This window comes from Diadema antillarum, unplaced genomic scaffold (genome assembly GCF_040938485.1).
Source record: "Diadema antillarum isolate AM-2024a unplaced genomic scaffold, OU_Dant_1.0 seq00000226_RagTag, whole genome shotgun sequence".
Lineage (NCBI taxonomy): Eukaryota > Metazoa > Echinodermata > Echinoidea > Diadematoida > Diadematidae > Diadema > Diadema antillarum.
In genome coordinates, this window is record NW_027271278.1 from 841,235 (window position 1) to 851,293 (window position 10,059).

The following is a 10,059-nucleotide window of genomic DNA, read 5'->3' on the forward strand; positions in this document are numbered from 1 at the left end:
AGAGCAATGTGGATTGAGTAAAAGCATTAACATTAGTAGAACACATCAGTGAAAGTTTGAGGAAAATCGGACGATCGATGCAAAAGTTATGAATTTTTAAAGTTTTGGTGTCGGAACCGCTGGATGAGGAGACTACTAGAGGTTATGATGTATGAGTGGACTACAATATCAAGAAAATATAAAGGAATTCCACAAAAAATAACTCTTCTAGCAAAATGAAAGAGTACTTGACTAACCGCTTTCAGAAAGCAGGGGGAAGAAGTACTACCCCTAACTATTATGTCAGTATCAAGTTGATGGAATGTGTAATTTTCATGAAAAATGAATTTGTATTGAATTCCCTTTATATTTTCTTTATATTGTAGTCCACTCATACGTCATAACCTCTAGTAGTCTCCTGACCGAGCAGTTCCAACACCAAAATTTTAAAAATTCATAACTTTTGCATCGATTGCCTGATTTTCCTCAAACTTTCACTGATGTGTTCTACTAATGTTACTTTTTTCACTCAATCCACATTGCTCGTAGGGTTTGAGTTCCCTTTAAGTCAAGCGTATTACTGACTGAACAGTGCAAGCTTTCATAGAAAATAAGCTTCTGGTTCATTGCTGTTATTTTTTATACATATCACACTAGATGGTACTACAAGTCCTTGCTGTTCAGTGTTCTTACTGCCAATGAACAGTAGAACCTTTCAAGAGGTTTCTGTAAAATGGAATTTTATATGCCTCAAATTTGCAAAAGCACCTAAACAATTAAGACAAACTCGCTCTTCCATGTTTGTAGCAGATTATGAATTTAACACTCTACTTTTCTGGTAAATGTGCCCCATGTTTTTTGTTTTTTGTTTAATGAAACTTTGGCATTTATTTTCTTTTAAAGCTTGCTAAAGTCAGAAAGGTATAGTAGAGGCAGGCCTGTAGACCAGTCTTCAACATAAACAGTGTGATTTTATGACTCATTCCCCAAATTCCAGCCTCAAGGTATTGTAAACTGTTCACTACCTCCCTCTTGAATGTATACCAGATGCCAGCACAGACAATGGCGAGTCCTGCTGCTATCTAGGAATGTCTTGTACTGCTCATTCTGCCAAAATAGTCACCTAGTGATAGCGCACACAGAGAAGTGTAGGCCCCCTTTTCAAATTGTGTTTTAGTTAGGTGATCCGAGTATCCTCTCGGATCACCTTCTGTATCTGTACGGAATCTTTCTTTCTTTGTTTCTGGACAAAATTTGTGCAGAGGTTAGCTCAGAAAGTGCATTGCCTTTCAATGTCAAACTTATACCATATATGTATCGTCTCCCAAAGACGGCAATCGAACTAAAATCATGGTGATCAGTCGACCGTGACGTCACTATGACGTCATTATATGAAAACACATTCTCAATCATATCTCATTAATGGAATGGATTTTTTCAATGAAATTTACGTCACATATATTTCAGGTCAGGTGCATTCTACTCATATTCTCAAAATTCATCTATACCTTAAAACGTGCGCGTACGCGCGCGTTGAAATATTTGTATGCTCAAATCGAGCTCAAATTTTTTTTGCACACGTTTCAGACCATTTGGAGCATTTTTTGAAAAATTGAAAAATTTGGTCGGACGCGTACGCGCGCGCTCATATACGCACGCACAGCTCATATGCAATAGAAATTTCCCGTTTTTTCACACTTATCGGCTGCCTGAAATGTCAAGGAATATGTCTACCAAGTTTCAAGTCAATCCGACTCAATATGACGTCATACGGGGCCGTCAAAGTTGAAATTCCGCGCGCGCGTCAATGGCGATATACAGTGCAACTATGCCAAAAAAATGACAATCTTAAATCCGATTTTACTCGTCAGGATGGACGGTGACCCCCCATTTTCTGTACATATTTTGAAAGCTGATGAGTTGTACATGTCATTTCATGGGGTGGCAATGCTGACAAAATGATTAAAAGATATCAAATTTCTTAATAAAGTAAAAAAAGTAAATTTTCAAAATGACGTCATCAAATTTCAAGTTCATTCGAGCGTATCTCACTAGTCCTTTGTCAATTTTCACCCAGATTTCAGTATGAGGTAGCTTATTTAATGTTCTTTGAAACATGAAATTACAATAATTTGATTGGATAACGGTATCACCTCGTAAAAATGGATTGAAAGTAATCTTGTCAAATTTGACCAGTTTACGTGTTATCTCTATGGGAGTGCAGTTTTTCTGGAAATGAAAATTGACATGACTATCTTTATCGAGCACTAGCTCACTTAAGCTTCGGTAAATTTCTCCCAGATTTTAATATGTTGTAGCTGAGACTTTACGCTACCGTAAGTGTGCCCTTTGTTTTTTCATACGATGTCAGAATCACGTCAAAAAATTGGGTTGAAATTCAGGCTTATCTTCGATGTATTGAGATATTTCTTTCTTTCTGCAACTTTCTTTGCAATAACTCAAGAAAAACAGCCTCTATCACTTCTATATTTTGCACATGTTTAGTTCATGTCACGTGAATTATTTCATAAAATAACAACTACTTGATCAGACACCATCTTGGGTATGTAAATTAGGGTCAAAGGTCATAAGTGTTTCATCCTGTATCTTAGTAAATACATGTCCTATCTGTCCCATATTTTGCGCATGCAAAGACCATGTTACAAGGATCATTTCACAAAATAACTACTTTTTACTCAGATGCCATCTTGTCTGTGCAAATTGAGGTCAAAGGTTATATGTACTTCTTTTTGTATCTTCGTGATGACGTGTTATCTCTATGGGAGGGAATTTTCTTTAATATGAAAATTGACATGATTGTCTTTATCGAGCACTAGCTCACTTACCCTTCCGTGAATTTCTCCCAGATTTTAATATGTTGTAGCTGAGACTTTGCGCTATCGTTTTGTTGCCTTCGTTTTTTCATACGATGTCGGGATTACGATAAAAAATTGGTTGAATTTAAAGCTTATCTTCTATGTATTGAGATATTTCTTTCTTTCTGCAACTTTCTTTACAATAACTCAAGAAAAACACGCCCTATCACCCCCATATTTTGCACATGTTTAGTTCATGTCTCGTACATTATTTCATAAAATAACAACTACTAGATCGGACAACATCTTGGGTATGTAAATTAGGGTCAAAGGTCATAAATGTTTCATCTTGTATCTGAGTGAATACCTGTCCTATCTTTCCCTTATTTTTCACACGTATAGACGATGTCGCGAGAATCATTTCACAAAATAACCACTATTTCATCAGATGCAATCTGGGAGTGCAAAGGTGGGTCAAAGGTCATATGTATTCATTGCTGTATCTTCGTTATTCAGTGTATACAGAATTTGGTACCAAAGATGGCAGATATGACTCCCTTTTCTAAATGAGAATGCAAACATCACACGACCAATGTCTCTAAACACAGATGAAACTTGTATGGTCATGCCTATTGCGATCAGGACTCGAATCATTGATAAAAAAAATCGGATCACCTTAATTTGTCAGTGATGACAAATTACAATCTCTAGTTTTTTTTTTTTTTTTTTTTTTTAAAATCAGACTCCATACTTTCTAGTTGCATTAATTAATATATATATATATATATATATATATATATATATATGAAAGAATTGATATAAATGTTATAATGATTGTTAGTTTTAAATATTATTGTTGATACTGGCACATTAATTTCATGGATGTTATTTGTGTTGTATGTTCAATGTGTACCTGCAATTATCTAAAGAGATAATTGACCTGGTTATGTATAAACATTTTCTTGAATATAGAAATGATTCAATAAATTGGCAGGACTAGTACTATGTATTATACGAGATTAAATTACCAATGAAACATTTTCACTGTAATTTTTGTTTTAGGGTGTATAAAGATTAGCCTACATATTACATTTTTAAGATTACTTATTCCAGAAGATATGTGCTACAATATGTGCTTATGAAGTCATTATGGGGGATGATCACATCATACAGTGTACATCCATATGAGAAGAGATAGAGAGATAAAGTTGCTTAGCAATTTTCAGTGAAATGTAATGATTGTTTTCATGTCACAATTTGAACTCTCAGTGTGAATGGCCATCCAGAGAGGAAAAAGTGAGGGAGAAGGAAAAGTAGAAAGAAAGAGAGGAAGAGGTAGAAGGGGAGAGATAGGAAGGATTTCCACTTGAGGTTATGTCAAGGGAAAGGTAATGAGTGATGTGGTCTGTAGGAGGAGTGGTTTGTCTGCTACAGTGGATATGCCCTGGGGATGGAAATGGGACAGACAGACAGAAATTGGGAGATATCAAAAAGATGGAATGAAGACTTAGGAAATGAAAAGAGAGAGAAAAAGGGGAAAAAGTAATAGTGATATGAGACATGGAACTGATGCATTAAAATGTCAAGATATGTCATTATGATGACATACAACATGTAGCAGGGTGTTCAGACGTAAAACATTTATACTAAAATGGTTACATAGCTATACCAAAACAGAGACTCCAACCCCAAGCACCTTCTGATCTGGAGATTCTCCCGCCTGAAACCCCGAGCAAACGGGAGACTCCAACTTGCGCACATCCACGAGCGCAAAGTCCATTGCGGTCTAGGGTTCTAGATGCTCTCTTGTGCTATTTAAGGCTTATTTTTCAACATACAATGAAATTAAGTAAGAAATCATTTCAAGCGGGAGAAATTAAATCACAAGCGGGAGAACGGGAGATTCTGCAAAAATGGGCTTTCGGCGGGAGATCTCCCATCGAAAGCGGGAGAGTTGGGAGTCTTTGCCAAAATGGTATAGCTATATGATGAATTTATACGTCTGAATGCTGACCAACGAAATGACGTATAACGAAACGATGGTCACAGCATCATTTCGAACTAGAACTCGTTAACGAATCAGAATTTCATTGTGTCCATTGTGCATCTGAACGCATGGCAACCATAGAACGGTATAACTGGGCGGGGCTTAATGAGCTAGCAGCCACGTGATGACCATAACAACATGCGCAGCGGGAAACTGCGCATCTACATCAATGTATATGGCGTTTTCCAGAACGGTCAAGATTCGCATCTGAACCACGTCTGAACAGTTTGTCAGCTGTACAGTGATTCTTTGTATGTCGTTTCTTTATTGAGTTTTGGTATAAACTGGCTTGCGTCTGAACAGGGTGCTTGCCTAATTGAGTGTTTTGAAGGACATGTTCAGTGTTCAATGTTTTTATTCTATTTGAGAAACTTGATTTTCAGACAAGGTTTTTGTAAGTGTGAAAGTGCTCTCTATTTCTTTGTCTCTACAAATTTTGTTGTGATGGCAAATTGAGGTCTAAACGCATCTTAACCTTAAGTTTTGAAAATGACTTCACCATTTGAATTTACATATATATTGAAAAATCTAACTCTAAGTGATGAATGGGCTGATGCTTTTTCAGTCAAAAAAAAATATTGTAGTAATAGTATCAAAATGTCAGATCTCTTTGTAAACAAAATGTCGATCTCATGATTATCAGGTTATCCTGTGAACGCTACTTTCTTTCAGTCTTCAAGTTACTTAATCAAAACACCTACAATTCCGAAAAGTGTGGAGATTTCAGTTTCCTTTTCTCACTATTTAGATCTTATTGTTTAATTAACCATCTTTGAAAAATATTTTACAATGTTTTTGGAAGCTGAATGACATCTTATTTCACATGACATTGGATATCCCAATGAATTGGTAACCATGACCATATTATTAAAGTTATTAAATCTGCCAGGCAGATGTATAGTTGTGATGATATGAAATTTTAAGTATGAAGCAATAAACTGCACAAATATACCTCAATGATATCTAGGTCAACAAATTCACCCACATGACAATCTTTATAGTGTTTACCCTTGTGTGAGTAAGAAGAGATAGAAAGTGGACTATTATTATGTGCTATCAGGCATCATTAGTTTAAAATTACTGAGCAAAATCCAATTGTAAATCTCTGTCAATCAGTCATCATCTGATCATGTTGCAGTCTTGTCAGTGGGGTGAGTGGGGTATTTCTCCCACATACACTTGATACTGTACTTTGTCTCTCTGGTACCAATACCAGAAATATGATATCACTTCAGGTCCAGGACTAATGGGTGTAGTCTGACAGATAAGCCCCAAGTGAGCCTAACTTCTCCTACCGTGGTACATGGGATGTGGAGCTGAATACAGGTGCTGATTGAGGAAAGTATTCTTGGCCAAGATATGGTCATGATCTGTCAAATTACAGCCCGTGATTCATGTGTGATTGTACTGAAACTAATCCCTCATCATTGTTCTTCAGGAGTGAGCAATTGTGAGAGGGGATTTTCCATGCCCCCTATTGATTGGCATGGTCAAGTCTACACTACAGGGCCATTTGTCAACCTCTTCTCAGTGTGAGAGTAGCTGTAGGACTTTCTGTGGCTTTTTGAGCAGGTAGGGGATGGGGGAGAATACTTTGAGTGTACCTGTTGTGATGTCAGTTTATTGAAAGTCTGAAACCCTTAGCATCATTTTATGGCAAAAGTTTTATTCTGTTCGGCACTTTTTTGCTCATGAGAAATAAGAAAATGAAGGCTGCCACTGTTTTAGATTGAACTAAAGTGCAAATGCAATTTCAGGGTATGAAACTGTAACTTATTACCCACATCTTACAGAAAACCCCATCCGATTTGCTTCAGTAGTCAAAAGGGCTTTTTACACTTGTAAATTTTTGCTTAGCCCTGGACTATCGGTGGGGCTAAGGGGGGGCCTTAGCCCCACCGTTGGTACGGGACTATCCTTAGCCCACTTTCTGTTTACACTCGTTTTTGCCAAAGTTGGCTAGCCCCACCGATAGTACGGTACTATCTGGCCCTGCAAAATAGCAGGGGTTAGCACCGCAATTGCGGTGCTAGCACCGCAATTGCGGTGCCAAGCAAGTGAGTGTAAACAGAACGAAAAAATAATCCTGGGCTAAGCGACGGAGACGAAGTCCGACCCTCACTGACCAATCAGAAACGAGGCAATCAAGTGCTGCCGGTGCGTGCGTGTACGTGTACAGTACACAGCGTAATTATGAATATTCATGTGGTTTGGAAAGTCCGGGGCTAAGAAATACGAGTGTAAAAAGGTCAGTTTTCTCCTTAGCCCCGGACAAGATATAGTACGGGACTAATTGGCCAGTGTAAAAAGCTGAAAAAATTGGTACGGGACTAACGATAGTCCTGGGTCAGAGAAAGTCCGGGGTTAAGAAACACAAGTGTAAAAAGCCCTAAAGAGAAGTGAGGATCTTTGTAGAGCATGCCATGAATCCTTTTCCTCCAAGTTCTGTCCATTGTGTTCACACATTTGATACTGATGCAGTTCCAAGGGCATCCAAGTGTTAAACTGGGAAGAAACATACCTGAGTATGACAAGCTTTACAATGGGGTCTAGGGCAATTACCCCCTGGGCAATTACCGCGGACCCTTCCCCTGGCCCTAATCCTAATTCTAATCCTGAACGTAATCTTAACCCTAACCAAAACTCCTAACCCTAAACCTAACCCTAATCTTTACTCTAACCTTACCACTAACCAGTATTTAGTCGGGGGGGGGGGGGGGGGGGTGGGGGTAATTGCTCTGATACGTTTACAATGATCTACATTTCTCTGTGACCACTCTACCAAATTGAATAGGGTTTTCTGCAAAATATACATGTTGCAGGTAAGATGTTATATTTTTAGACCCTGAAATAGCATTCAGACAGTTTAATGATATTGAAATATCAATGCAGAAATACAATTGTATTTTTTTTTTTGGGGGGGGGGGAACATACAGTTGTACTGTACATTGTACTCTACAATGTAAAGCACATACTTCACACCAAAACCATTGCGCATGGTATCCTCAGTATAAGCTGAACAGTGATGGTACATTTTTGGTACTTTGTATAAGATGTCTCATTATCAGGAAAGATGACTGCTGTAAACTGATATTGGAATGGTTACAAATACAAAGTATTTTTTCATAGTTAGTATATTTCAGCTACCCATTTTGTGCATATAATATGTACTTGATTGACCCAAATGTTTTTGTCATCAGGTACAATACGCAAACTGCCTCTTTACAAGATATGGTTGCTGTCAAATACTCTGATGACAATGAGGCTGTTGTACATTGTAACAGAAACAGATTTTGCAGAGTGGGCACTGACACTTGGGCTAAGTGGTATGATGCTGAAATGTTTAAAAGATACTAGGTTTGCATAAAGAATAAACCCACTCAAAAGGGATGATATAGTATTGGTGGAGATGAGAATTGGGCTTCTAATTTTTTTGCGAGATACCAAGAAACCTCGTATGAAATAATACAGAGCATACCATTCTATAAAGAATTTAGAGTTTACTTGATGAAAATTGGTTTTGGTATGGTTGAGACATCCAAAAAACGAAGTAAAACAAAGCTATTGTAATAAAAGGTGGGTCCCACCTTTTACTAGGAGTGCTCTGTTTTGGATATCTCAGCCATTTAAAAACCAATTTTCATCAAATAAATGTTGAATTTCTCTTGGAATTGCATGCTCTTTCATATTTTGTATCAAGAGGTTTCTCATTAATTCTCCAACGATTGTTAGAAACCTGAAGTCAGGTCTCAACCAAAACTACATTGGTGTATACAATCCCTTTAAGACCAGGCCCCTCTTGATGATTTCAGCCAGTTACCAAAAAGGGTCAAGACACCACCTAATGCGCTTTGATTTTCAGCGAAAATCAGTTCCCTTTCACTTCAGGAGAAGTGCAAACACTGGCTTTTGGATAAGCCTCCTCCACTCAGTTGTTGGCCTGAATACCACCAGACTGCCCCCTCTTAGGATAATCTGCTGCTGTGGTGTATCCATCTCTACTTGGCCCCTGTTGTGGTGTTGAGTGCCCTTCTTTCATCATTCTTTGTTTGGTGCCGTTCTAACTTTTTATGCTCATAGCATCAGCTTGTACAGAATGTAGGCCCTAGATGAACGAGTGTTCGATAAAGTGTAAATCATAGTCTTATAAATGTATTTAGCTGTTACATATATATATATATCCAATGCCATTTTGATATAACCTGAAATAAAACCATTTTACTGTGTCTTTCATGCCTCCTCTAGAAACCACCTTCTTCAAAATTTCTCTGATGCTGATTGATTAGGATAAAATGAACTTCGACATCAGAATACCAGTATGATGGTCTGATATCTACAAATTTACTGAAAATACTAATTGTACTCCACTTTGGTTTGGTTTAGCTTTGGTTCCAGATTTCAGGAATTGTAACAAACATCAATCATTAAGTGATACTAGGAATATTAAGTATGATAAAGTTTGGAGACACATACTTTGTGACACCGGACATTTTGAGCAGCACAACACTACACATGCTTCGGTGAGTTTGGAGACCTAATGCTGATTCTGCAAAAGACTGTCCTGAAAATAGAGGGTATTAAAAAGCAGATTGGTGTCATCGTCAGCATACCACCTCTTCACAAAAGATCCCTATGGATACAGTGGACTTGATAATTTGGAAGTGATAAAGCATTGAATGCACATGGCTGTCATTAAAAGCACAAATACATGTAAGTCACGCATGGAATATGTATTCCCCATAAATTCAGTAAACATTCATTGTTTTTCTCGTCTCAGAAATTATTGTCATGCTATAGTTGTATTTCAATGACTTATGCTTCCAATGCAAAAACTGATAGTATATCTTCCATAGCTGCTACTCCTGACAGTCCCCTTAAATTGACACTTCAGTGTGATGACACATTTATATCACAATGATCAATTCCTGATCATTACACACATGACATATTGTACCTATTAAATAAAGTACAAATGTCCTTTTCTTTTCATCTTGAGGCAACTATGGAATCCCATTGAAGAGCATGGGTTTACATTGTTATCTGTGGAGAACATTGTATGTGCTCAAACAAACTTTGTCTTCTCTATTATATCAATGTTTGCATTGTAGAAGCACCAAGACAAGAAAGACTTTTTGAAGTGAGTTTCTCTTGAACAAAACGTGACAGACTTATTCTACATTCTACGAACTTCAGATTGTGTCTGGCACTTAATATGGG